Below are 24,813 nucleotides of genomic sequence, written 5' to 3' on the forward strand. Positions count from 1 at the left end.
CAGGTATTGCTGCAGGCATTGATACTCAGACGTCTTGCGCACTATAGTTAAGGTTCCAAGGCCAACTTTTTGTGTACATGCAATATTACAAGTGACAATAAGGGATATGTAAATGTAAATGTGGCGTATTTGTATAGCGCGAACAGTGACCCGGAGGCATCCCGGCGCTTGTACTCCTACCACGGGGGAACCCCTCCTGGCTTTTCCTTGTGGGGTGTCCACTCCTGGGCATCCCATGGTGAAACCAGGCATCCCTTGTGTATCAGGGGGCCTTTGTGGAGACTAAGCAAGCTATTGCCCAGAGTTGCAGCGTGGGACCCATGCTTAGAATCGGCACTGAGGCGAGAATATCCGGTCAGAGGAATTTAAGCCCGAAACCCGCCGAGGCGGGAATCGAACCCTGGTCCCTGGCCAGCGTTCTGCATCAAGGTCTGCCGCTCTAAGCATTGAGCCACACTTCTCCACTATTGCGAAGCCATCGTTGTATTTATCAGAAAGCAATAGGTCGGGCTTTCATCTAACCTGCTTCCTCGTACTACACTCCCATTCAGTCTCTTCTGCAACCGTGTCACAGTGCAAGTCTTCTTTAAAGAGGAAAGTCTTTAGCTCATTTTTGAAGATGGCCGGAGAGGGGGCAGAACGTAAACTAATAGGAAGTGAGTTCCAGAGGTTAGGCATAAGAAAGAGAATGATCTGCAGGCTTTTCTGGCTTTAAGAATTTATGGAACTTGGAGCAGCCTGAGACTGTTAGATCTTAAAGACCTAAATTGATGATTAGGTTTAAGCCTTTTTCTTAAGTAGAGAGTACTTGCAAGATTGAGGCTCTAAATGCGAAAGTGGGAACTTTGAATTGGTTGTTTGACAACTGGCAGGCAGTGTAAACCCTATATTTGCTCTACCTCTCTTTACTACTGCCTACCACTAAACTTTACAATTACCCTTACTTCCCTTTGCCGCTACCTACCTAAAACTCTAAATTTACCCTTACCTCCCTGTACCACTTCCCTCCGTTAAACTCTAAAAATACCCTCAACTCCCTTTTTCACTGTCCACCCTAAACCTTAAAATAACCCTTACGGTCAACCAGTGGATACATTCCACCACCACCCGAAGCAGGTGCCCCACAGGAACTGGAGCAAGATCACCGCCGACCAGCTCGCCACCTCCCTCAGCCAGAACCCACCCGTCAGGACAACGGACCCTAACACAGCAGCCTGCAACCTCACGCAGTGGCTGACCACAAGTGCTGACGACCTCGCCCCACTGAAGGACCCACTCACCAGGCCCAGAAGCAAGAAGGCTCCCTGGTTCACCGACGAACTCAAGGACTCCAAGAAGGCCTGCCGCACCCTCGAGAAGACCTGGCTCCTCGACAAGACCACCGACAACATGACCGCCCTCAAACTCGCCACCCGCAGACATCACCAGCTCATCCGCACCACAAAGAAGAAATCTCTGAAGGAACGACTGGACAAGAACGCCCATGACAGCAAGGAGCTCTTCAACATCGTCAAGGAATTCTCCAACCCCAGCACCGGCAACAACGACATCACCCCCTCACAGGACCTCTGCGACTCCCTCGCCTCGTACTTCCACCGCAAGATCTCCGACATCCACAACAGTTTCGGCGCTCAACCCCCGCACCCGTCGATCGAACCTACGCACCCAGCCGCCATCCTCCAGACATGGACCGAGGTGACCCCCGAAGACACGACAAGCATGATGAACACCATCCACTCCGGATCGCCGACCGACCCGTGCCCCCACCACATCTTCAACAAAGTGGCCCCCACCATCGCACCCCATCTCCGAGACATCATCAACACCTCCTTCAACACAGCCACCTTCCCCGAGAGCTGGAAGCACGCCGAGCTCAGCGGACTACTGAAGAAACCAACAGCGGACCCGACCGACCTCAAGAACTTCCGCCCCATCTTGCTCCTTCCCTTCCCGGCCAAAGTCATCGAAAAGGTCGTCAACAAGCAACTGGCCGCCTTCCTCGAGACGAACGGATCCCTCAACCCATCGCAGTCCGGATTCAGAGCCAATCACAGCACCGAGACCGCCCTCATCGCAGCCACTGACGACATCCGAGCCCTGCTCGACAACGGCGAAACAGCGGCACTCATCCTCCTAGACCTCTCCGCTGCATTCGATACTGTTTGCCACCGCACCCTAGTCCAACGACTCAACGACACTGGCATCCAAGGGAAGGCCCTGGACTGGATCACCTCATACCTCTCCGGAAGAACACAGAAAGTACGCCTCCCGCCGTTCCGCTCGGAGGCCACCGAAGTCATCTGCGGCGTCCCGCAAGGATCATCGCTCAGCCCCACTCTCTTCAACATCTACATGAAACCACTAGCTTCCATCGCTCGCAATCACAACCTGAACATCATTTCCTACGCCGATGACACCCAGCTGATCCTCTCCCTCACCAAAGACCCCGACACCGCCAAAGCGAGCCTCCACGAAGGGATGAAAGACGTCGCCGAATGGATGAACAACAGCCGCCTAAAGTTGAACACGGACAAGACAGAAGTCCTCATCCTGGGACCATCGCCCTCCGCATGGGACGACTCCTGGTGGCCCCCAGCCATAGGCGCCGCACCCAAGCCAACAGACCACGCACGCAACTTGGGCATCATCCTGGACTCCTCCCTATCGATGACCAGACAAGTCAACGCCGTCTCCTCATCTTGCTTCCACACACTCCGCATGCTCCACAAGATCTTCCAATGGATTCCGACCGAGACAAGGAAGACGGTCACCCAGGCCCTCATCACCAGCAGACTGGACTATGGAAACACCCTCTACGCCGGAACAACAGCCAAGCTTCAGAAGAGACTCCAGCGCATCCAGAACGCCTCCGCCCGACTCATCCTGGACGTCTCCCGACGCAGCCACATCTCGAGCCACCTGAGAGACCTACACTGGCTCCCTGTCAACAAGAGGATCACGTTCAGACTCCTCACCCACGCACACAAATCCCTCCACGACCTGGGCCCTAGGTACCTCAACGACCGCCTGACCTTCTACACGCCCACCCGCCAGCTGCGATCGGCGAACCTCGCCCTCGCCGTCATGCCTCGCATCCAGAGAGCCACCGCCGGAGGAAGATCCTTCTCCTACCTAGCGGCTAAGACATGGAACTCCCTGCCCGTCCACCTGCGGCTGACCCAGGACCACCTCGCCTTCAGGAAACAGCTCAAGACCTGGCTGTTCGAGCAGTAGCAGACCCCCCTCCCCACGCGCCTTGAGACCCTTCCGGGTGAGTAGTGCGCGATATAAATGCCATGATTGATTGATTGATTGATTCCCCACAGACAGATCCGGCTTTTAAGGCAGATAGGAGCGGACTGGGGGTTGAGGGGATGATGTTGGCACTCTATACCTGGAAGCGTGCGCCAGCGGTGGTTGGTCCCACGGGGCAGACAGTCCACATATGGCATGAAGCACACACTAAGTTAGGATGGAAGGGAACAATAACCCAACTTACCCCTCTGTGGGACACGCAACACCTGGACGGCCTTCAAAATTGTAAAGGATTTGATAAATGGGACGCTATCGGTATATCCACTGTGGGTAACATGTAGTACAAAAGGGAGGTAAAGACATTTGAACGTCTCCAAACGCAGTATGAGCTAGCACCCACTGAACTGTTTAAGTATATGCAGATAAAGCATGCGCTGCAGGCGGTCCACCCGTCCAACTCTGAGGCTCCAGAGGCAACCCCCCTGGAGGAAAGACTACTGATAGAGCACATGCAGAAGTGGGCGACTTCCCTCACCTACCGCAAATTAGTAAATAATTTCCCTTACCCAAACGTTTCACTTAGAGGAAAATGGTCTCAAGATGTGGGGATCTTCGAGGACTCCGAATGGCAGGAGGCGACGGCCTCCCCACGGGAGGTGGGCATACCTTCAAGACTCAAGCTAGTGCAGCTAAACATTTTACATAGAACTTATTACACGAGACGCACCCTACATAAAATAGGGACAGCACCACACCCGTACTGTTTGAGACGATGTGGGGAGGATGGAAAGTTTTTTCACACTATGTGGGAGTGTCCGAGGATCGCTGAATATTGGGTGAAAGTAATGAGGACTATATCACAGACGGTGGAGGTTTCGTTGACACCTGAGCCGAGACAATGCTTACTGAATGTGTGGGAACCAAACAATCTAACACGCCCAGCGCAAACGTGGGCCACACTGGAAATAATGGTAGCGAAGCGCAATATAGAACAAAAGTGAGGTGCGGGAGAGTCGCCAACACTCACAGCATGGTGTGGGGATCTAGACACGGTCATGGTGGCCGAGAAAGCAGCATTTATTAATCAAGGCTGTCTTCAGAAGTGGAGCAGGGTATGGGGGGCCTGGAACAAATTCAGGGGGTACATTTGTGAGCCACCAAGGACACAGAAGGACAATGAGTCGGAAGATGACAATGATGGGGGGACAGGAAGTTTATGAGGGGAACACTGCACTCTGCGATTCTGTGTGTACCATTATTGCGAACACTTCCATATTGCCGATGATGTCAGAGTTGATTGTCTGTATGTACTATTTGACCAACATGTGCCTTGATTATAATTACAATAAAAAGAGTTAAAAAAATAACCCTTACCTCCCTTCACCATTGCCCACCCGTAAACCTTAAAATTAGCTTTATCTCGCCTTACCACTACCTAACACTAAACTGTAAATCTACTCTTATCTCCCTTTACCACTACCCACCCATGAATTCTAATATAAACCTTACCTCCCTTTACCATTGCCCACCAATAAACCTTAAAATTACCCTTATCTCCCCTTACCACAACTTAATACTAAACTCCAAATTTACTCTTACCTCCCTTTACCACTACCCACCCATAAATTCTAAAATTACCCTTACCTTCCTTTACCACTGCTAACCCTAAACCCTAGAATTATCGATACTTCACTTTACAACTATCCTTCCCATAACTCTAATATTAACTTTACCTCCCTTCACCAGTACCTTTCTCGCCATAACCCTAAATTTACCCGTACCTGATCTACTGCTACCTAATCCTAAACTCTAATGCCCACATGCATCATTGAGGATTGCATTCGCAAACGGTGCGAATCGCAATTTTCGGATGCATCATGCATTTCGCAATTTTAGGAATCGCAACCATGTTGCGATTTCTAAAAATGCGATTGCATTTAAGAAACCGCAATTTGAGATTTCTTAAATGCAATGCATGAACATTTTTAATTTGCGAATTCGCAAATAGGAAGGGGTAAATTAGCATGAAGTTGACCTTCATGCTAATTTGCGAAAACTTTCAAAAATGCAAAAAAATGCATTTTTAAAAGTTTCATGTTACACACACATGTCCTTGGGACATGTGTGTGTGAAACTTGCACTTAAAGTTACATTTCAGGGGTGCAGGGGGGGGTCCTTTGGACCCCCCTCTGCACCCTTGAAAATGCATTCACAAATTGCGATTTGCAAAATGCTACTCGCAATTTGTGAATGCCTTCCCATTCATTCCTATGGGCCTCTTGGCCCATAGGAATCAATGGGAAGGGATTCCTTAATTGCGATTCGCAAATTGTGATTCACAATTAAGGAATTTTTAGAAATCGCAAATAATAATGCGATTTTTTGATGCATAGCAATTTGCGATTTCTTAATTGCGATTCCTTAATTTTTGCAATTAAGAAATCTCAAATGCTAACTTTGATGCATGTGGTCGCAAGTTTACACTTACCTCCCTTTAACACTGTCCACCTCTAAACTCTAGAGTTACGCTTACCTCTTTTAACACTGCTGACCCCTAAACCCTAAAATTACCCTTACTTCCCTTTACCACTTCTCACCGCCCAACCCTAAATTTACCCATGCTTCCCTCTACCAGTACACAACCCAAAACCCTAAATGTACACGTACCTCCTTTTACCACTGCCCACCTCTATATTATTTTTACATCTCTTTACCGCTCTCCACCCTTAAATCCTAAATTTTCCCCTACCTGTCTTTAACACAACCCACCTCTAAACCCTAAAATGACCCTTACCTCCGTTTACCACTGCCCAACCCTCAATCCTTTTTAAATGACGTAATAATTATGTTTTTAAAAAGAAAATGCTTACCAGCTTAGTAAAGGCGCAATTACTTACATGCTTGGTAAAGGCATGAGTCATAACGGCTGTGTGGTAAAGGCATTGCATGGTAAGGACTTCACTGTAAAGGCTGTTTCCCCTCCAAGGACTATCTTTAAGATCCTTATTCTTTATGTACCCCTTTATAATTTCTGCATTATGCAGTGGATCGTGTTTGTAAGATGAGCGTTGGATGTACAAACCTTAAGTAATAATCACATTACTTATGAAAGTGAACCACCAAAAGCCCATAAAAAAAAACCTGAGCTGAACCTGAATGGTAGCTATGGCACAGAGCAGACAAGTGTAAATTAAAGGCAGTGTGTAAAGTATTTATGCAGTACTAAAACAGTAATAAAGTCAAAATTCAAAACTATAAAAATCTTATAACAAGTTAGAAAAATAGAGTAATACAATGATACCAAAGGACAAAAATCCCCCAAAAAGGAACTGGATATATGATTTTGTAAAGTTTGAAGTAGAAGCAAAAAGTGCCAACGATAGTTATTGGTTGCGGTACAAAAGGACCTAGATGCAATTTGACGCTGACCTCGATGAAGCGCTGACCAGCTACACTAACCAGGTTCTTCCTGGTCAAAATCCACCACAAGTACACTTCTGAAGTATCCCAGGTCATCAGGGCATGCAGATTGAGACTCAGAGTGGAAGGCAGGGGCCAATAGGAGGGACCATTCAGGTCCTAGTGCCACTGGCAAGCAGGACAGTTGCAGGAAAAGGTCTCTTGTACTTGGTTTAGTCTGTGTAGTTTAACACAAGGTCAACCTGCTGACCCTTGGAGTATAGTTCTTTGTCCTGGGTATGAGAGGCAGAGCAGGTTCTATCTTCTAGGCTCCTCTTGTGTCCCAGACAGCAGGTTCAGTCCTCTTCTGATCTTCCACAGGTCTGGAAGTGTTCTGAAGTGGGGGCCTGGAGGTGTGACATTTATACCTGCACAAGCTACCAGGTGGGTTTGACCATTTGAACACAGTAGCCAATGAGGTAAATGTTCCCAGGCCTAACCTTAGCCGTTTTCAAGATGCAGAAAGTCCTCGGCCACACTAAACATAAGCTTTGAGGCAGGGTGTGTGTGTGGGGATTCCACTATGGTAACCTCAGTGTCCTCCCACACTAAAATTCAGTTGTAATCAGTCCCTGTACCCCCCACAAACTCAGAGACAGAAGTCCGGAAGAACAAAGGCTGAGTTCAGCAACCAGGTTCTGGATGCACACATCTTCTTTCCCTTCTTCGAAGTGTGCGTCAAATGCTAAATGTAACCCTAGAAGACCTGACAAACCGGCTTTGACACTAATGTCATAAGAAGGTCCACTGTGATTGGGGTCTAAAAAGATTGCCGGGAACAAAACAAAGGGCCCTGCTCAATTGTCAGCCAATATTTTCCTGTGACAATCAAGGCCTTTTTGAAGTGCATCCGAAGGGTCATATGAAAAACCCCAGCAGACCCGTCAAGCCGGTCTTGACATTCCAGCATAATCTGACACCATGGTGTCAGCAAGAGCCCTACTGTTAAGGAAGCTAGTTTGGCTTGGAGGACAATAGTAGGGCATAGCCTACATTAGCTTAACTACATTTGCTTGTGACAGGGTAGGCCTTTTTGAAGTTAACCAAGTCCTTGGGCCCAGCTCAAAGAGCACCCTGTCAAGGGCACAACACCTCCTCACACTCAAGATTTTTTGTCCCTGTCCTGGGAGCAAGTTAACAACTCATTCACGCTTACTGAAAGGCTAATTGCTGGGTGACAGAAGTGGGAGAACAAAATGCACTGTTACCTTCCAGGGATTTCAGGCAGGACAAAAGTAATTTCTGGACTTTGGAATAGTATAATTTACTATTCCAACTCCAGTCTGTGCAACAGTCAAGAATGTGTTCAACTTAAAGTCTAACAATAGTCTAACAGCGCGTTCCCGAAAGCAAGTTGTTGTAATGACATGCATGGTAAAGGAAAGCATGGTAACGACATATTCACTGTAGTGCCCACATTGTAGAGACGATGCGTGTTTCCAGTTGCATGGTAAATGCTGCTCCCCAGGTATATGTGAATGGGTAAATGAGTCTGTCATATGTACTTGTGGCACAGGACATACCTTTAACCACATGTAGCACTGTTACATGTGTAACACAAACCTATAACCATTTATTTAATGGGAGAAATATAAAGTGCAAATAAAGTTCTACAAAAAATGTTCAAAATATGGAAATATTCAGAATATGGAAACTTTTTCTGCACTTTACATTTCTCCCACATCATAAAATGATTGTATTTTTCAGTTATAAATATGGGGTGTCTACTGGCCACTGGGAGCAAGAGGCCTGCTGTTTGTAATTCAACACTTTGAAATGGGATTAAATAAAAATGAAGAGTTAATGTGATCACTAAGTTAACTCTTCATTTTAATTTTCTCCCTTCTAAAAGCAATCAGAAACATCATTGTGGTCTCTTGCTCCAAGACTGAGTTGAAAAGGACGTGCATTTAAGATTTAAATACCTCAGTGCTTCAATTCTTCACCTCTGTGCCCTGGATCACAAATCTGACTCCAGTGCTGCTCATTATCAGGCCCTGCTATCTGCAGCCTGATAATAACATTATAAAATAAACCCAGACTTCCCTTAACTTTGAAACAAACATATGACCCTGTGCTGATTGAAAAATGATCTCAGGACTGTGAGCTACTCTGGATATGTCTGTGAGCTACTGGTAGCTCCTGGATAACTAGTTGGAGGTACCTGCACTAACTCATAGATCTTGAGGTAATGTATGAGCCATTGTCAGTGGAGTTTCAGCAACCCTGGCACATGATTCCTGTCTGGGTCTGTGCATGATTGGTTATGATGTTCATGATATGGCCCTTGTACGTTTGTATGAGGGGATGCTCCTTCTATAGGCATGCTTCTCAGACCAACACAATGTAAAACTAAGAACAAGAGTATTGGATACAGCACACTAAAGAAGGACATAGATGCTACAGGTGGCCACATTCACATTGATCTTTGTGTCACAATATTGATACTTGAGCAAATATCCATCAAGCTCTAACAAAAGGAAGATACATGTATGGTGGTATCACTTCCTTTAGACTGAGACCATGCTCGCAGTTCAACTGCAAACCTGTGTACCAAAGCACAGCAATGTGCAATCAACTGTGAGCTGAAGGCAAATGAGGTGAGACATGATCCCAAACCAGTAGTGAAAGTAGGTCCACAGAATCCAGGAGGTACTGGATGTGGCAAATGGTCAGGAGGGCATATTAAGAGGCTTTTCTTGGCCCAAGTGTGCCCTTCTCTAATATCTTTTCCTCTAATTCTCAACTCATCACAATGGCTCCCAAATGAATAATAAGGCATGTAAGTAAGGTCCATCTAACTGCTTTTCCTGAACTTTCTCAGGAGCAAACTAAAACCATACTTCTGCAAACAAAGTCAGGATCTCATTTGGATCCATGCCCAACCAAAACAATTAATTTAGCAGCTGACACTATCTCGGAAAACCTAACAGAAATGTTTAATCTGATGATTAAGTCAGGAAAATTACATACTTCCTTTAAACAAAAAAGCTAACCTAGATCCTTCAGATCATGGGAACTACCATCCCATTTCCAGACTGCCCTATCCAGCCAAAATAATTGAAAAAGCTAATAATTCGCAGCTGACAGCTTTCATTGAGGAACAGTCATGGTCCGTGCAGGTAACAGGGGTGAGGCTGGGTGGGGGGGAATTCCGACGGATGATGACGAGGGTAAATTCAGTATTTATTTAATTTTCTCTCTGCATGTGTCGGAACAGATCAGATTGACGCTGGGTGGTAGTGCAATGCTGGTCCTATTGTACCTCTCAGCAGCTTTTGACACTGTAAACCACCAAATCCTGCTGAATAGGCTGGAGGATATTGCGGTAAAAGACAAAGTTCTTGCTTTGGTCAAATCATTTTTGGCAGACAGTTCTAAGTTTGTTGCAGTTGACGATTTTAAATCCTCGTCCTTCTCTCTCCTTTGTGGTGTCCCCCAGGGTTCATCTCTTAGCCAGACCCTTTTTAACGTTTATATGGTCCCTTTGGACAAACTTATCATATCTTTTGGGTTATCTGCAGTCACTTACGCCGATGATACCCAATTAGTGATCTCAGTATCATCCAATCTCTCAGTGAGAGTAAAGCGTTTCTACAACTGTATGCAGGAGTTCAGATAATGGATGGCAAAAAACTGCTTGAAGTTGAACTCAGGCAAGACCGAGATATTGTTTTTTTGGAATGATCTCTCCCTTTTTGTCCCAAGACTGGTGGCCACCTCAACCTGGCCAACTTCCGTCACCAGTTACTGAGCTGAAAAAACCTCGAAGTTATTTTTGATAATCATCTGACTTTCGAAATGGCACATAAATGCAATCACGTCTGCCTCCTTTTTTATCATGAACCTTTTAAGAAAGTTTTTTCCCTTTATTCCTATGGAGAAGCGTATACAGTTTAATGCCACGTGCATTGCTTTCAAGGCTCTTCATGGGGAAGACCCTCAAGTTTTTAAGCTTTGGTTTCGTTGGTATATTCCGCCAAGATCCCTTCGCTAAGAATCAGCATGTGATATCATTGTTCCTAGAGTAAAAAGAGAACAATGGGGAGGGAGAAGTTTTATAGGCAGTATTACTCGTCTCTGGAACATCCTTCTCTTATTCCTGAAAAAGGAAACGGACCTCCTCTGTTTTAGGAAAAAACACAAAACTGGCTTTTCAACCGTGAAGGAGTTTTTTTAAAACTCTGGCCAGCCTCTTAACCTTAGCCTTGCCCTGTTAACAAGCTTGAGCGCCTAGACACCTCAGGGTAGAAGTACGCGTTCATTTCAAATTTTTATTTAATTTCATTTCATAGTGAGAGCATCCTTCACAGAAAGGGCTAGAGGTAAAGGCTACACCTGCTTTGACACCAAAGGGCAACAAAGAAGGAAAAGCATAGAATCCAAGGAAGTTCATAATCTGAATAGTGCCGAAATATGAATATACCATATTTGAACATACGAACCACTTATTAGGTAGCGCAACCTAATTCCCCTAGGTGGCCTGTTTTTTAATTGTACATTTAGGGTTTTAACTGTGGAATTTTAGCAACGAAATAAGCTATTGTAAAAAAAATGGAAGGATTCTTGTCTATTGCATGTACGTCGAGAATGTGGAAACTTTTATGGCATGTATGGCAAAATAGAGTATTTATTGATTGAGTGGAAAAGCATAGCAAAATCCGTGTCTGTCTGTTTCGACTGGAACGCAATTTTTTTGTTATCGTTTACAATAGGTTTTACCTGTAATCCTGAAACCCTAATTATATGTATGGAAAGCATGGAAATTTACTGGAAGGGGGTCTCTAGGGAGGTCTTTGTTTTATGAGACGGGTCTTAGTTTTTTCCAGACGTGAATGATGGAATGGACTTGTTGGATCAGGATACCAATGAGTTCCAGCTCGTAAGAGGGAGTATGTCCATGAGCACTGGCATCTTATTTTCCTCTTCCTGCGCTTTCTGAATTCCACCCTGGCTATGTTACTGCTTACGAAGGTGGGAACGTCCTCCAAGGATCATCGCTTTTTTTTGCCAGATATGGTGGAGTCTTATAGAAGTTGTTGAGGGAGAATCTGAAGGTGAATCAGGTAGGTAACAGTGAGCCAATGGAGTTCTCTAAGGACAGGCATTAACACTGTGCTTATCCAGACATTAAAATAACAAGCATTGGCAAAGCCAATGAATCTGGTGTTGGCTGCCAGGCTTTTGTCTTTGGGATGTTTTTGGTCTCAAAAAGCATAGATTGCCATAGTAGTCCCTAGCACAGAGGCAAACGGTGAGTGCAGATGTGTTCTTTGTGAAAGTGCAGATTGTTGTCACTCACAGCGAAGTTAGCCAATGGCTGAAGTGAGCTGGCCCATTGCCCAAGCTGTACGCTGTAACGGGTGGAAGTAAAATGGGAATGACACAGTAAAAGAAGGCTTGCTGGAAACCCCGAAATGTAAATATGTTATGCATTTAACATTTTGTGAAATCAAAACACCTTTGCTAACGCCGACCCCAAAAAATCAGAGAAGAAGCATAAAACAAATATGTGATCATCTGACTGCTTTTAACAGCAAAGACTTCTCTCCCTATATTCTTAGCACAACAATTTAATTTACGCGCCACTTTGACTTTGAGACACACTTTTACACTCCACATTAGTGTTGTCGAAATCACAGAACCCACTGACAGCAGAACGTTTGGGCGTACACCAGAATTTACTTCAGCATAGTTATCACAGCCACCATTAATTGATAATTTATAATGATCAAAATTAGAAGCATTGTCCTCCACTGATGTTTTTTCATCTACTTCAGCAGATTATATAGGAGTTCATTCAAATGAAATGACAACCCGTTAACTTCCCCTTCTGCTGATTACTTTGCTGCTCATTCTTCTTTAATAATACTTCCTTTACTTCACTATCGGTCATCATCTAATGGAAAAGTTCTTATCATTATTGTAGGTTCTGAAAATGTAGACCTCCTTTCCAGGTAAGTTCTTTACCCTAACTATATCACGTGATCACTTCCATGTACTTCCTGGAGCGATCTCGGTTCTAACTTAGTAATATTATCTCATTGTCAAGGACTTCCAAGGTGAATCTCCAGTGGTGGAATACAGTGTAAGCTGAGACTTCCAGGCGCTCTCCTCTTCATAGTAACCACATGTAACCCGGAAGCAACTGCTGTTTGAGTCCCTTCTTTAATAACTGTTTTAACTCTTTTTACTAATTCGTTTGACTCGGGACTAAAGAGCCTAAGATGCATTATGTGATTTGGAAATTCCTACATAATAGCGAGAATAATCTGGATGTCATGATCAGAAATAATAACTGGGCGTAGAGTATTCTAGTAAAACAAATCTCAGCTCACATGCAACTTTCGCGAAATTCTGAATATTGCCCTTCAGTTTGTCTCAAGTGGCTGCCCTTTGACTCATATAACTTTTTACTTCCTGTAACACATCATCATTCATCAAAGCAACGTCCACTCCTCCACTGTCACAGTCTCTGCCCTTTTCCATGGCATCAGCAAAACCAATCACAGAATCAGATACCTGCTCTTTATTTTCTGGATCAATGTATTCATCTGGAAGGCCAGACAACAAAGCCTGTTCTGACATTAGCTCCTCCAGGGATGAACTGCATGCTAAAGGTATACTCAGAAAATATGCTAGCACTGGGCCAGATCTACCCAGGCCCTCGTCTCCTGTTAACTCACTTACGATGAGTATTTATTTACCATGGACGTCAGTTCACCAAGACGCCAGGGGTAGCCGAAGTGACGTCCTTCACATGACCCTTGACCTTCACTTTCACTTTCACTCACACATACATATGCACATACATACACACACACACCTTCACACATGCACACACTCACAAATAAACACACACTGTGTGTACACATTCACACGTATACACATACACTTTCTTATATAAACACACTCAGAACTGCAAGCATGCACACAACTTACAGCCACTTAAAAGCATTTGTGTTGCTTACCTCAGCTGCCAGGGAAAGTATTCCAGCTATTTGTGCTCCATTTTATTTATTAAGCTATTGGCGAATAATGTAATATTGTTCACTATTAGTGCAATAAAAAATTGTCAAAAAAAGAGGCGAGAGGGGGCGTGGCCAAGATGGCGGGGTGAGCGGACGCTTCCTCCCGCAGCTCCTCCGGCCCAACTAGGCTCGAGCCCTTTTCTTCAGCTTTTCTCCCCCCGCTGAAGCTCAGCGGACGAGAGGAGTGTGGCGAAGCACCTGGTGCACACTTTGATGCCGCTTTGACCCTAATCGCCCCGGTGGAAGCACCTCAAAAGACCGATCGAAGATCGAGGGACGACGGAGCGCCCGGGAGGCGGAGCGTGTTGGAGTGCTGTCCGTGCGCCTCGGCTGGGCCTGATGCTGAAAGTTGGCGATCTGAGCGGCGGCCGTCCCGGCACTCGGCGGAGTCGAGGGGGAGCTGCGGACTGGAGGATCCGCTACGCAGAGGAATTTGGTTGCGCACCTTGGCGCTTGGACTTGAGGTGGTGGCACCCTGTCTACTGGGGGACTCGATCCCGGGATTGGAGAGCGATCGGCCTGAAATCGAGGAAGGTTCTTCGGGCCTTTCTGAGTGACAGTGTGGCCTTTGCTGTGATACTTCTCCGGTTGCCTGCTTTCTGGGGTGCCCCGGTGGTGTCGCCAGGCTCGGACGATCTGCTTGGCCCCACCTAGCCGCCATTTTGTCCCCGAGGAGCCGGTGGTGTTGGCCTTCCCCGGAGCCTCTTGACGGCGGTTCTCCGCGCTCTCCGCCCCTGCACGGCTCTCTCCCTGTGGTGTGTACTGGCCGAGGCCCCCCAGTTCAGATTCCAGCTACCGTCCCGACTGGGTGCCCACGGCTGGTGGCGCACGGACTGGCCCGCCATCTTGTCGTCTGTGACGCAGTTCCCCGGACCCGACAAGAACTCCCCGCATTGAGTGCTTGCTGGTGGCTGAGCATCCCCCGGTGCGGCGGACCTGTGCCCGCCTTGCAGTGGGAGCCCTAGAAATGACTGGACGAGGGGGCTCGAGAAAGGGGGACCGTACCCAGCCGGACATGCTTGGCAGGGCCCAGCAGCTACGGGACAGAACACAGCCGTCACCGGGGTCTTCCAGGGCCTCGGCGGACGCGTCTGGAGGAGAACCCCCTGTCACGAGATCCTTTATGGAGGAGCTGTTCAATTCCCTCAAAGAAGACTTCCAGACGCTGAAGCGGGAAGTGGCTAGTGAGGTCCGGGAGGGCCGCAGAGAGGTGGAGGGCCTTGGTGAACAAGTTGAGACGGTGGAGACGGCATCTCAACGCCGGGACGATGAGATCGTCCATTTACAACAAGATGTTCTTCGTCTCCGGGAGCAGTGCGTTGAGCTCCAGGCCCACTCCGAGGACCTTGAGAACAGGTCCAGGAGGAACAACATTCGAGTGCGTGGCGTGCCATCTACGGACGAAGGGACTGATTTGGTGGGCTATCTGCAGGACCTGTTCCGAGAGATCCTAGGGGAAGCAGCAGACTTTCCTATTCGCATCGACAGGGCCCATAGAGTTGGCCGCCAACGCCAGTCATCGGCACCCCCGCCGGACATCTTAGCTTTTTTGCCCGACTTCCCGCTGAAGGAGCGCATCATGTCTGAAGCCCGCAGGAAACAGCCGCTAACTTTCCGAGAACGGCCTGTTGCGCTCTACCAGGACCTGTCCGCCATCACACTGCAGAAACGCAGGTCTTTCAGGATTGCTACCGACTTCTTGCGCGACCAGGAGACACCCTACTCCTGGGGGCACCCCTTTCGCTTGATCTTTCGCTGGAATGGAGTGCTGCATCAACTACGCTCCTTGCAAGATGTTTGCGGTGTCCTGGGACTCACGGCTACGGAGGAGGATGGCGCCACACCGTCGTGGAGGCGATCAGAGAGGAGGGGCCGGCGGAGGTCGGCGAGGAGACGGTCGGCGGCGAGCGCTGGACGTCCTGACTCCCCTACTATCAGGACGGACATGGCCGGTGCCCTGAGGGCGGCAGCCGAGAACTTGGCTGATTCCAACGGCGTGGCCTTGACGGCCTAGACTCACTCCGGGGGGAGAAGAGCATAGCTTTTTCGATGCCAGGTTTGGGGCTGGGGGGGGATGGGAGGGGCGGGTCGAGGTGAGTGGCTGGATGTCCACTTTTCTACTTTCTACGGACTTGCCCGTTTTGGGGCTTGACTGAGACAATGGGTTGTTTGAGTTTGCATTTGGCTGGTTGCCATGGGTGTGTTTGGGGTGGGGTTGAGTGTTGTTCTGAAGTTGGGGGGGTCCCGTCCGATGTTGTCCTTGTCCACGCTTGGCCTGCTCTGGCCTGTCCCGCGCTGCCGCCCCGCGCCCCCCGCCCTCTGGTTCCTGGCCCGCGCATAGCGTTCCTGGTCCCTGGGAGACATGTCGTCCCTTAAGGTGGTGACCCTTAATGTTAAAGGACTGAATAATCCTGTTAAGCGCAGGGCGATTTTGTCCTTGCTTGAGGGGACGCAGGCTGACATTTGCCTTTTGCAGGAAACCCACTTGTTGTCCCGCGACTGCCATAGATTGCGTTCTGCTAAGTTCCCTACCCAGTTTTTCTCCTCCGCAGCGACCAAAACCGCGGGGGTGGCCATCCTCATAGCGAGCTCCTTTAGGGGGGAGGTGTTGTATAAATATGCAGAGCAGAAGGGGAGGCTTCTGGCCTATCGCCTCCGGTTGGGAGGCATAGCGTTTACGGTTGGCTCCGTTTATAGCCCGAATGACCATCAGGAACGTTTCCTGGACTCGGTACTGGTGGATGTCACTGCCTCTCCCGATCGCCATGTTATCTTAGGGGGGGACCTTAATATTGTCTTTGATTCGGTACTGGATAGGTCAGCACAGTGGTTTCCGCAGACTGGAGAACTTTCCCAGGCTGTGAAGGCCCGTATTGCGGACATGGACTTACACGACCTCTGGCGCTCCATGCACCCCACAGACAGGGACTACTCCTACTTTTCGCATGCGCACCGAACCTATGCACGGCTGGATTATTTTCTGGTTAGCGGGCCGATGCGTGCCGCCGCTACGACGGCGGACATTGGGGTCCTGTCACTGTCTGACCACGCGCCGGTTACGGGCGCGTTTGCTTGGCCGGCGGCCTCCCCCTCTCGGGGGATGTGGCGCCTCAGGGACACCCTTCTACACAAGAAGACGGTGGTGAAACGTATAGAAGAGGTCATACGGGACTATCAGACGCATAATAGCAATGCCGACACTTCACTAGCGACACAGTGGGCTGCATTGAAGGCGGTTCTTCGGGGGGAGTTTATCTCCATCTCCTCGGCGGAAAATAGAGAGCGGCAACGGAAGAGGGATGAGCTGACTGTACAGGTCCGGGAGCTTGAGCAGGTCCACCGCCGTACGGGTGCTCCGAGGGTTTGGAGGCAGCTGAAAGCAGCTAGAAAGCTCCTGTCGGCGCTGGACCTGGATAGGGCCGAATACGCAGCCTTGCGCTTGAAACATGCCTACTACACTGGGGGGGACAGGTGCGGCAAGCTCCTGGCGCATCGGCTTCGGGTCGCGCAACAGCGTAACGCCGTGAAGGAACTTGTGAGTACAGACGGAGTGGCGGTTTCCGGGGACGCGGAGGTGGCGGAAACTTTTTGCAGCTTCTACGAAACGCTGTACGCTGCGGAGCCCTCCTCGCCGCGGGTCGCCGAGGACTATCTGGAGTCGGTGCCCCTTCCGGCGCTGGACCCCGCTCAGGCGGAATACCTGGAGCGGGATATTCACGTGGAGGAGGTGATTTCCGCTATAGCTCGGTTGAAGCACGGGAAGGCTCCGGGCCCGGACGGCTACACGTCCTTGTTCTATAAGACCTTTTGCCCGATTGTGGCCCCTGTCCTAACTCGGCTGTTTAACTCCTTCGCCGACCCGGGAGCTATCCCACCGGATCTCCTGAGGGCGACGGTATCGGTGATCCCGTAACCCGGAAAAGACCGGGCTCTGTGCGGCTCGTATAGGCCTATCTCGCTCTTAAATGTCGACCTCAAGCTATACACGGGGATTTTGGCGTCCAGGCTGGCCCTGCACCTCCCCGGTCTGGTTGAGGCGGACCAGGCTGGCTTTGTGCCCGGCAGGCAGACGGTCGACAACACCAAGCGGGTGACGCACGTTTTGGAGAAGGCCTCGAGGGTCCCCGGGGAGCGGATGTTGCTGGCAGTTGATGCGGAGAAGGCCTTTGATAGGGTTCACTGGCCGTATCTCGAGCTAGTTCTCAGGAAACTGGGAATTGGTGATAAATTCCGCACTATGGTCTTCAACTGCTATAAGTACCCTTCGGCGTCTGTGCGAGTCAACGGGTGTAGCTCCCGTGGTTTCGCTATCGAGCGCGGCACGAGGCAGGGCTGCCCCCTCTCTCCGCTCTTGTTCGCACTCTACATGGAGCCGTTCGCCCAAAGGTTCCGCCACAACCCGGACGCTATTGGGATTAGGATGGGCCAGTACGTTCACACTGTCAGCCTTTATGCAGACGATGTCCTGCTGACCCTGGACGACCCCGGGAGATCCCTGCCAGCCTGCATCCAGGAGCTGGATGCCTTTGCACGGGTGGCCGGCTTCAAAATGAACATGAGCAAATCGGTGGCTCTAGATGTGTCTTTGGCTGCGGACACTAGGAGGGACCTCCAGCGACTATTCCCTATGCAGTGGTCTTCGTCCCTTGTACCATATCTAGGGATCCTACTGGCACCCACGTTGCCGGAGATGGTGGCGGCCAATTACACTTCTCTTAGTAAGAAGATTAGGGAGGAGCTTGGCCGCTGGAGTAAGGGCCTGCTGTCCTGGCTAGGACGGATCGCGGCGGTTAAGATGACGGTCTTGCCCCAGATATTATATCTTTTTCGTGCCCTCCCTCTCCAGCCTCCAGTGGGCTGGATTCGGCAAACGCAGGCCGACATCTCCCGCTTTGTTTGGCAAGGCCGCAAGCCACGGATGAAGAGGGTCCTCTCCACGCTTGCCCCGGAAGCAGGAGGCCTCGGCATTCCGGACCTCCGTAAGTACTTTCAGGTGGCGCAGCTACGATACCTTGTAGAGTGGAGCAGGTGGGAGTCCGACAAGCACTGGCTTTTTCAGGACCAGGCGGTGGCTGGCCGCACTCTGCAGGAGGTTCCATTTTTACGCCGTGCTCATCGTCCCCGCAACCTATACGCTTCTTTCGTTACGTGGGTCCCCTTGAGGGTGTGGGACGCAGTTTGCGAGGCTCGGGGCCTTTCCTCTTTCCCCTCACCGTTTACACCCATAGTGGGTAATCCTGACTTCTCCCCAGGGATGGAGCCGGGCGCTTTCTCCCACTGGAGAACAGCGGGCTGCAGGGCGCTCTTCCAGGTCTACGGGCCTGATGGCGTGGTTCCCTTTCAGCAGCTGCGGCAAGACTTCGGCCTGACGGAGTTGGATAGGCCACGTTACATGCAGGTCCGGCATTGGGCCCTCCAGCCCCAGGTGCGGGACACCGCCGACCGGCAAATTACATCGTATGAGCAGTGGCTGGTGACCCGCACCTCCGATGCCAAATTGATCACTGATCTTTACAAGCATCTACAACCCCCGCCGTTCCACTATTATAACCCGGGGAGGGAACGATGGCACAGGGAGCTGGGTAGAACACTTAGCCACAAGGAATGGGACCAGATCGCACACCGGGCACGACACTCTGCGTACCATACCGGCCTCACTGAGACGTTTACCAAGGTGTCCACTTACTGGTACTACACCCCAGAGAGATTGTGTGAGATGCATAGGCTTACGGACAGGGGGTGCTGGAGAGGTTGTGGGCAGGTGGGTACCCTCTCACATATTCTTTGGGATTGTCCCTTGCTGGCCGCCTATTGGAAGGAGGTTCTGGATGAGGTGGATAAACACTTTGAAATCGAGCTCCCGCGCTTCCCGGCGTATGTCTTGCTGGGCCTCCCCAATGGTTTGATGTACCCACTGAAATCTCGCAGGGGTAGGCAGATCGCAATCGCATTGGGGTCTGCGGTCCAGAATATCCTTATCCATTGGCGCACCACCACTGTCCCCTCCATTACGGGTTGGTTAAATAGACTCTGGCATGTGTTGGGGATGGAGAAACTGTCGCTCACAGTGGCGGGGGAGATTGACCAATTTGATGAGCTGTGGCAACCCTTCCTAGCGCTGTTAACCACCGAGTTCAGGGAGCTCACCTGCCTGAGGTACCTCAGACTTCTGAGGCTGACGCCGCCGGTGACTCCGGCAGAGTAGGATAATTTGGGGGCGGGTCCCGGGGGGGGGCGGGGGTGCGGCTTAGGGGCGGACGGTATTGGTAGTGGGCCATTGGACGGGGGGGTTGGGGGGAGTTGGGGAGTTGTTTCCCTTCTTTTTTGGGGCGGGGGTTCCGGGAGGGGATGGGTTGTGCCTTTCTAAGTTATTCTCTTTACTTTTTCTGTTGGGATTTGGGGGTTGGATATGCTCAGAACAGGGATGGAGGTTGCTTTTTGTCCTCTCATCTGCAAATACCTTTCCTCTGGACCACGAACTGTCTCTTCACAACGCTCCTGATATTGCACTTCTTTTCTCCAATATGTTGTATGTAACCCTGACCTCCTGCTCCCCTTCCCCGTATTCTTTTGTCTTAATAAAAATGCTTTAAACCTAAAAAAAGAGGCGAGCAAAGGCCCCACCGACGTCCAAAAGGACGAGATGCTTCTGTTCCTGCCACTGACTGCGGTGGCAGGGGTCACAAGGGGCATGCCAGAGGGTCTCAAGTTTCAACTGTGACCCCTGTTGAACCCTAAATGACGTCCATGGTATTTACTGCAAAAATTAATATACTTTTGAGTAACAGAGCAAACCAACAAGGGGTCCCTCTACACTGGCAATAAACACAAACTCGCAGAGAGGAGACAAAATGCAAATTTATATCTTCCCACTGAAGATTCCTGCAAAAAACGCTTGACTAAATTCTCACCAAGACCTTCAGCAGGTGCAGAGACGAGTCCAAGAGAGAACTCGTGGGTGACTCTGACTCCTGAGTAATAATATTGTACATGGTTTCAGCTGAGCAGTCTGTATTTTTATAATTCACACCTCAGGGGCCAGGGCACACTTTGTATCGTCTTAGATAGGGGCACATCCAGGGAGCTGCTCTAGCATGAACAGAAAACATGACAGTATCAGCTATTGAAGTCAATAATTCACGATTTAATTTCACTCTCCTAACAAACGAATAAGTGACAGATGATCAATAAAATGGCTAGAAATTTTGATGGCTCAAACATGCAAGGGCTTCGTGTTCAATTGTGTGGAAATGGTGGTGTGCGTTTCACAATATGCCTGATGTGAAAGTGCTGTGTCCTAGTTGCCTTTTGTAGGCCCTCATTAAGAGCGGTCTCTTAATTCCAATAGGGCTCATCAAAGTCAACATCAGGACCCCATCGGAATCATGAGATCCGCGGGAAAACTACAGATCGCTTAACTTGCACCTGCAGTTCTTGGCCGCAAAAGCATCAATGATTGTCGAGTGATAGTCGGCCCCCAAAATGAGGAATTACTGACGGAATCAGACCCAGAATAACTGATTTACCTGATATATTCCTCATCTCTTAGTAGGCCTCCTGTTGCTGGTGGGCCTGGTATGGGAAACTCATGGGGTGGGGAAGATCTGACTTATATACCGGACCACTCACAATGAGGGTCCAAGTCTTGATATAAAACTGTACCTAATCCATGAGCAGCTGAAATCTGTGTGATACTCAGAGGAAAAAAATGCAGAAGTCTTTGCAGGAACACTGATTCCCACATGTTATTCCCCAAAACATGTAATCCCTGTTATTTCCAAATCCCTGGTGTGACCAGGACCCTCATTAATAGCAATTAATGTTTTTTTATGGGCCACTCATAATGAGCATTATAGTCCAGTGCTGTCTTGACGTATGGGCGCGCTGGGCAGTTGCTAATCTATGTTATCAATAATTTGCATTTTTATTCCGGTGAGTGGTTGTGTAGGCAGGGCCCAGGGCACTGCTTTGCCCGGGGCTCTATAATGTTGTTAAGACGACTCTGATAGCCACCAGGACCAGGGTGCATCGTCTATGTCTCAGCACCACAGACACCGCGTATAATTGTTCGCATTATTACAGCACCAAAAATGCATCCACCCCGCGGGTTAAAAGGCCATCAACAGCCGCAGAACAATGAAAGACTGATGAGAACATCTAAAGAGCTAATCAAACATAACTCGATTACCGAACAAAAATAGCCGAAAATCCAAATGCATTGCGAATAAAATTAAATATTTGCCTGACAAGGCTTGGTGTTGAAGGAAGGAAAGTGAACGTAGGTCACGGACTGAAAGCAGCAGAAACAAGATCTTATCTGTGCTTACAGGTTTTACTGGATAACTGTGAGGTCAAAAAGAGCTAAGAGCCAACAAAGGGCGGGAATCACAAAGCTTATAATGGAGCTTGGACCCCTGTACAATAAGCTACCGAAGGTTCTGAAACCAAATGGCTGATTTTACCATCTTCCCACCTATATATATTTTTTACATTTTTTCCCTACTCCCCTTGAGCACATTGCTTATTTTAAAAAAAAAAGGGAAACATCACTTACAACGCAACTTTTACAACGCAGTGCCTTTACGACGCAATTTTTACAACGCAAACCATTACAACGCATTGTGCTGGGGGGCGCTCTAGGATAGGGAATAGGTTTAATTTACTGTCCAACACCTTCCCTACTATCCACGGGGACTGGAGTTGGAATAGTAAATTAAACTATTCACTATCCAGCGCCCCAAAGCACTATGCGTTGTAATGGTATGCGTTGTAAAACCCGCGTTGTAAAAGCTTGCGATGTAAAAGCATGAGTTGTAATGTCGTACATCCAAAAAATATATATATATATTATAAGGCTAGGGGGCTGGAGTATTTTGTCAGGAGCTCGCCAGTGGTACTTCCAACACCAGGCCTACTGAGTATCAAGGCTGCCTAGTCTTGTTTCCACCTTCGGTCTGTTTGCCCCATCCCACACTTTCTGTCTCTTTATCTCACTCTTACAGGTTCTTGTCCAACCTTGCTTTTGACACTTGACACTGCTTTCATACAAAATTAGAAGTAATTATTAGCATTACTATTCCTACGAGTAGTTGTAAAAAGAATAGCAGTTCTTGTACTGGTAGTAGCAATCCTTCTTAGCCCCTTCCGCTCACACACAGCTCTGACAGGCCGGGCACACCTACATTTAACAGAACCGTCCAAGCTTCTCTTATAGATTATATTCTAGTAGAGTGTAGATCATGGTATAGGGTCTTGGATTTCGCTGTCATCCCTCGTGTTGACAGCGACCATAATGCCCTTGCATTATCATTGAAGGTCTCGGATTCAGGTATTCTCCCTGCTATTAATTCCCCCTTGGATGATAGGCTAACCCTTACCAGTAACAGGAGAAGAATTAAGTGGAGGGTAATAAAACAAACACCCGAGAAGCTGGGAACACTATATGAAATGGTTATATCAACTTTGCAGGAGCTCAGTAGTGTTCCCGCTAACTGGGACAATCCAGCCCTTATCCAGTCGGTTGCAGCACGCCATAAGAAGATGATAGTTAATTTAGCCGACATTCTAAACCCCATTGCCCTCCCCAAAAAAAGCTAAAATGGCAATCCACACGTGGTTTAATGACAGCTGCCTTAAGGCCAAACGTGCGCTATTAGCATCCATTAAAAGGAAAAACAAGCTTCTAACTAAAACTAGGAGGACTCAATACAAAGAAGCCATTTGTAGTGCTAAACTGTTCTGGGAAGAAAACTAATGGACGGATATCAAAACAGCTCTGCTGAGCCGGGACATGAAAACTTTTTGGGCCATAGTTAGAACTGGTAGTAAAGAGAGTAATCTAGCGGGTGAACCAAATATACCAGCAGAGTTGCGGGCTGACCATTTTCGTGCCCTGTATGCAGTAGAGCTTGATCAGGACACATACCCTATAAATTATATAGATCCTCTAGGCATTTTGCATCCAGAGAGCAGTTGCGTAGAGGATTTACCTGCCCTAGTTCCCAGACAGGTCATCGAGGTGGGTGATGGGATAACTCAACGTGAGGTCACTTCAGCAATAGAAAAGTTACCAGCAGGAAAAGCACCTGGTTTAGATAAACTGCCAGGGGATTTGTTTTGAGAGGAACCAACTATATGGGTCCCTATCTGTGGGTGCTATTTAGCTCTGTTATGAACGTCATGCCTATCCCCGATACCTGGGCTGGGGCAGAAATTGTCCCAGTTTACAAAAAGGGCTCTCCTTTACTCCCTGCAAATTATAGACCAATCAGTTTGATCGATGTCACACAAAACCTTTTTGCACGCTTATTATTAGACTGAATACAGGGCTGGCTGGAAGAGAATGACATCATCAGCCCTTATCAAGCCGGATTCAGGAAAAACATCTCCACCATGGACCAAATTTATAGATTTCAACTTATTACTTGGAAGATGGTATCAACAGAGGGTGGCAGCCTCTAGTTGATTTTTGTGGACCTGAAAACGGCTTTTGATTTGGTGCCCAGAATCAAACTTTGGGGGGTCCTAAGAGATCTGGGGATTCCTACTTATTTGCTCAACCTGCTTTTTAAGCTGCATGATGCAACCTATGCCCAGGTAAGATGTGGATGGGGAGAAATAAGCAACAGGCTCCCAGTTGACAGATGAGTGAGACAGGGCTGTGTGCTCGCACCGACCCTGTTTTGCCTCTTTGTCAACACATTCATTCCAGTACTTACAGAGGTTGAGGATAATGATGCCCCTAAGTTAGCAAAATCAAAGGTTCCAGCACTGATTTTTGCTGACGATACTCTTTTGTTGTCCCAGTCACCGATGGGTATCCAGAGGATATTGGATAGGTTTGCTCTATTTTGTAATAACAGGGGTTTGGTGATTAATACCACCAAAACTAAGTTCATGATAGTCAATCCGCCTAAGAAAACACGCCCTAATCCTGAATTAACCCCTTCGATGCTCATGACGGAACGGTTCCGTCATGAGGCACAGTGGAGCTGTGCTGATGACGGAACCGTTCCGTCATGACCACACCCATTATCATTATACTCTAGCACCGGAGGGGAATATGGCT

Source organism: Lissotriton vulgaris, chromosome 7 (genome assembly GCF_964263255.1).
Source record: "Lissotriton vulgaris chromosome 7, aLisVul1.2, whole genome shotgun sequence".
Taxonomy (NCBI): domain Eukaryota; kingdom Metazoa; phylum Chordata; class Amphibia; order Caudata; family Salamandridae; genus Lissotriton; species Lissotriton vulgaris.